Below are 6,000 nucleotides of genomic sequence, written 5' to 3'. Positions count from 1 at the left end.
GTGGAGTGCGCGCACCGGGACCACTCTTCTTAAATAGTACCCAACAATAATATACTACAAATTACACCGATTGCTTTACAAGTCAATACAATGTCATACTCTGTTAGCAGTGCTATTAAATCACATTTTTAGGTTATCTCTACAGATTTCCGATAAAAATTATATCCAGCACTGATTTGCTACGACCTTTCATATACGGACGCGTCTATGTAAACAACGCGATCGAAGATAGAAAATAGGTAATGGGTGTGTGTGTGCATATTTCAGGGGTTCTTGCTCTTTATTTAACAGTGAGGCGCGTCTGATGATAGGCGATATCTTATGCAGGCCACTTGTCGAAAAAGGTCACCCATGCCTCTTCTATATACTGTTGAGATCACTGTTATTAACGCTAACATCTACATACTGGTGAAGCCACCACAAAATAAATAGTCAAATAGTCAAATAAATCGACCCCAGGACTTATTTTTAAAGCCTACTACTTATTCTATCGGTCTTTTTGCCGAAATGTTAAGTTACAGGGACGTAAACGCACCAACATCGGTTATGAAGCGATGATGGAGGACAAACATACACACACATATACGTATATACATATATATATATATATGCGACGAACTTCTTTCAGTTTTCGTCTACCAAATCCACTCACAAGGCTTTGGTCGGCCCGAGGCTATAGTAGAAGACACTTGTCCAGAATGTCACGCAGTAGGCCTGAAGCAGGACCCACGTGGCTGGGAAGCAAGCTTCCTATCACACAGCCGCGCCTGCGCCTACACACACACACACACACACACACCACACACACACACACACACAAAGCTTTCGCCGAAAGTACGCTAGGTAAATAAAGAAGAAAAACCCATAAGAAAGAAGATCGATCCTCAAAAAAAGGCATCAGCGAAATATTTGCGGAGTAGTATTTAGTGGCGAACGATAATTATAAACATACAGACAACAGACTTTTAAAGAAGTGCTCGCTTACTGGTTTCAAATTTTGGCACAAGGCCAGCAATTTTGTGGGAGGATATAAGTCGATTACATCGAGACACCTTCACCCTCAGTGCTCGACTGGTACGTGTATTATCGACTCCGAAAGGCCGAAAGCAAAGTCGACCTCGGCGGAATTTGAACTCAGAGTGTAAATGACAAACGAATACCTATTTCTATTTCTTTACCACCCACAAACGGCTAAACATAGAGGAGACACACAAGGACAGACAGACGGATTAAGTCGATTATATCGACCTCAGTGCGTTACCGGTACTTATTTAATCGACCCCGAAAGGGATGAAAGGCAAAGTCGACCTCGGCGGAATTTGAACTCAGAACGTAACGGCACACGAAATACGGCTACGCATTTCGCCTGACGTGCTAACGTTTCTGCCAGCAAAGTACTCTCTTATTATGAGTATTCAAGACAGCTGAGGCAGCATAGGTTATTCCTAACCTGCCAAACGCCAAAAGGAAAGGTAAACTGGTGCTCTGGGCACATCAGATGTCAGTACAAGAAGTAGCAGAGGGCAAAGTCGTGGGAAGTTCTGGTCCCCATATGGGGGGGGGGGGAATTATGTTTTTGTTTTAATTACTCTTTACTCTTTTACTCTTTTACTTGTTTCAGTCATTTGACTGCGGCCATGCTGGAGCACCGCCTTTAGTCGAGCAACTCGACCCCGGGACTTATTCTTTGTAATCCCAGTACTTATTCTATCGGTCTTTTTTGCCGAACCGCTAGGTGACGGGGACGTAAACACACCAGCATCGGTTGTCAAGCAATGCTAGGGAGACAAACACAGACACACAAACACACACACATACATATATACATACATATATACGACAGGCTTCTTTCAGTTTCCGTCTACCAAATCCACTCACAAGGCATTGGTCGGCCCGGGGCTATAGCAGAAGACACTTGCCCAAGATGCCACGCAGTGGGACTGAACCCGGAACCATGTGGTTGGTTAGCAAGCTTCTTACCACACAGCCACTCCTGCGCCAATTTAATTACTGTATTTCTTTTTACAAAATTTTGTGTTCCATGACTTTGGTCCATATTTTTAACCCTTTCCTCATGCTGACCCTTTTCCCTCGTTTTTATATAACTTTGTTTCTTCAGCTCTATATTTATGTTACTCCCGCCCATAATTTTACCGTTTGCTGTACTGGATGTGCGAGTCCTTTGTAGCGTTTATTATTAACTCTTGATTTTACTTGGTCTAAAATCAAACAAAAGTTTACTCCATTCGATCTGTTAACATTTAAAGATATGTGACAGAGAAAGAGAAGTGGAAGGGAAGCAAGAGAGCACACATACACAGAGAAAGAAAGAGAGAGAGAGAGAGAGAGAGAGAGAGAGAGAGAGAGAGAGAGAGAGAGAGAGAGAGAGAGAGAGAGAGAGACATTATAAGAGGGAATAGGTCAAACAATTACGCGATCTGGAAATGGTGTAAAAAAAGGAATTAACAAAACAGAAATGTGATGGGAGTGGCTAATTTGTAATTCAATACAACTAGAGCATACTGCTGCTGGAAAAGTTAAGTGAGTTAAAGGAAAGTAGCGCTTAGATACTTGCAATTACACAATTTCATAAAGAGAAAATCCCAACAATTTAAGGTGAAACTTGTCAACGACCGACCTATTTTATTTTGATCTAAACTGCCGAATAATTAAATGTCCAAATATTTTATTTTTTGCATGTTTTCTAGGTTTATCATTTCACGTCGATTCTTAATTTTTTCCCAATATCATTAAGAGGGTGATTAAAAATATTACATAGGTCATCTAAAAAGGATGTGGCAAACTTAATAAATCACTTCTCTCTCGTTTCAAATAAATCTATTTTCAAGCATTGTAAAGAGTATCTATCTGCAAAACACAAAGTGTGATAGAGTCTTGCTCTTAATCAATTATTGGACCATCCACATTAGTAATGTTACTCAGTAAGACAGAGGGAGGATTCAATAAAGACCACGAAGTTCAGTATATTGGTTTCAAGTTTTGGCACAAGGCCAGCAATTTTAGGGGAAGAGGTAAGTCGATTATATCGACCTCAGTGTTCAACTGGTACGTATTTTATCGGCCCTGAAAGGGTGAAAAGTAAAGTCGACCTCGGCAGGATTTGAACTGAGGAAGTAAAGACGGATGAACTACTGCTGAACATTTCGCCCGGTGTGCTAACGATTCTGCTATCTCACCGCCTTATACGAAATTCAGTATATTCTTTCCTACTTTTTTTTCTACTCTAGGCACAAGGCCCTAAATTTGGGGGAGGGGGGCCAGTCGATTAGATCGACCCCAGGACGCAACTGGGACGCAGCTATACCAGATTTATCAATATCTCCTTGTGTCATAGCTTTGCGATATTCCTCTCCGCTCATTTTGAGGGAGCAGCATGTTTCACTTTGTATAACCTACCACAGCTGCATGGGAAGGAGTACACGCAGTCTTTGATCATATTCTCTCCTATTGGTGGTTTTACTCGAAGGAGATATTTGCGAAGTGTTGTATTACTCTTGAATGCTGTCCTGATGTCATATGGGCCGTATATCTTTTGCATCTTTTCGTAGAGGCCTTTCACATAGGGTAGACAGACTGTGGACAGTTTCATCCTCTCTTTTCTTCATAATTGGAGTGGATAGTATGTTTTTAGGATAGTTGTTGCTTAATAGATTGTTACTGAGCTTGATCACTTCTTCGTGGTGGGTATCACGATCGCTACTTATATTCTTTGCTCGATGTTTTAGGCACTGAGCAATCCCTCTCTTTACACTGTATGGAAGTTGGGAATTGAAGTTGAGGTATCGTCCAGTGAAGGTTGGCTTGCGGTATACAGATGTCTTGAATCCATACTTGGTGCATGTTATTATACGTCCAGGAATGCTAGCTGATTGTCTTTTTCCTTTTCCATTGTGAACTATATGGTTGGCTTTGTTGAGTTCACATGATTTAACAGTACTTGGACAGAGTATAAAGGTGCCATCAATATATCGCAGCCATAGGATTAGTTTTAGTGGTGTTAGCCAAATTCTCAAAGTATTCCATGTATATATTCGCTATTATTGGTAATAATGGTGAACCCATAGCTAAACCCTCTTCTTGTCGATATATATCAGTATCCATTCTGAAGTAGGTAGTTTCTACACAGAAGGTCAACATTTCCATCAAGTTTCCTATTGGTATACTAGATAAGTGTCTGTCACCAGTTTTTCTTGAATCACTGATAGTGCTTCATCATTTGGAACTTTGGTGAACAAACTTATCACATCTAGACTCACCATCTGGTTGAATGCTATGGGGGTATCATTTCTGTGAAGTGGATGGAATTCTTCACGTACGATATTGACATTCTTGCTAATGGACTAATTATATTCACAAGGAAGCGGCTCAGTGGATGACATGATGAACCTCTACAGCTCACTATAGGTCTTAATGGAATACCATCCTTGTGAATCTTAGGAAGATCGTGTATGTGTGGTAGCTTACTGTGGTGTCCAGACAGTTGTCTGTACTTCATTGGTATAAAGTGATCCTTGTTCTTGATCAAGATCTGTGACAAATTCCTTTCTGTTTTCAGAGTTGGGTCTTTCTTTACTTTGCTTATGAGACTTTACTTATGAGACTTGCCAATTTTTCAGAATAGTCAGGCTTTTTCATTACCACAGGATTTCCCTTGTCCGCTGGAAGTATTATGGTGGAATTGTCACTCTGTAGTGCTTTGATAGCGAACTTTTCTTCCTTGGTGATGTTTGGTTTGGGAAGTTTCGCTTTTCTAGTCCCTGTATCACATTCCACCTTAGTTCATCTCCCCAAGCTTTTGGTATCTTTATGGTATTAAAGGAAGGATAGGAAAATATTAGATTCATAAGCCTTAAAATTCATTCCATAATTGTCCACCGGCATATGGCGTAGTGGTTAAGAGCGCAGGTTACTAACACCAAGATTCCGATTCCAGGTAGTGACCTGAATAATAGCAATAATAATAATAACATCGGAAAAATACCTTAGGAATACCCAGGTTCAGAATCCCTCTTGATTAAGGCTTGAGAGTACATCAGCTGAAATGTGTTTTAACAACAAACAAGATGTGGACAAATGTCCGTCAAAGGTAAATAATGTAAATAATTATGATTTTATTCAAAATATTCCCCTTTCAGATCACACACTTATTACAGCGGCCCTTAAGTTCTAAGCCCAGTAAAGGAACTTTTCAGCATCCCTCGTATATATTTAATGTGTGTGTGTGCATATATATATATATACACACACATACATATATATACACACATATACACACACACACATATACATATCAATTACATATATATATATGTGTGTATGTGTGTGTATCTACACACCCAAACTCATACTTACACACTTACACAACATAACATATATATTTCTTTACTACCCACAAGGGGCCAAACATAGAGGGGCCAAACAAGGACAGACAAACGGATTAAGTCGATTACATCGACCCCAGTGCGTAACTGGTACTTAATTTATCGACCCCGAAAGGATGAAAGGCAAAGTCGACCTCGGCGGAATTTGAACTCAGAACGTAACGGCAGACGAAATACGGCTACGCATTTCGCCCGGCGTGCTAACGTTTCTGCCAGCTCGCCGCCTTATATACGTTACAAACATAGGTAATACATGAATATATGTTATAGTTCCATTTATAATTATTTTAGTATGATTAAAAACATGCTTAAAAGAAGTTTCACTTATAACCATGCAAAGCCGTCTCGGGGTTGTCTAGAGTTTTGCAATTTCATTTTCCATTTTCATGTGGACATAGGTACTTATATACTTTGTTTACATAAGTAGAAAATAAATTAGTTCAGAAGAAACAGACCAGAGAATTCAACTCAAGTTGATAACAATATACGAATTAACATATTGACGTCATTCCTTAAGTATCTATTAACCCATTTAGACTACAACTCAAATTATTTTTCTGTAAAACTAATTAAGCTCACTGATTGGGTTTTCTAAAAA

This window comes from Octopus sinensis, linkage group LG2 (assembly GCF_006345805.1).
Source record: "Octopus sinensis linkage group LG2, ASM634580v1, whole genome shotgun sequence".
Classification (NCBI taxonomy): Eukaryota; Metazoa; Mollusca; class Cephalopoda; order Octopoda; family Octopodidae; genus Octopus; species Octopus sinensis.
The sequence above is the reverse complement of the archived record's forward strand: the minus strand, read 5'-3'. Positions refer to the sequence as shown.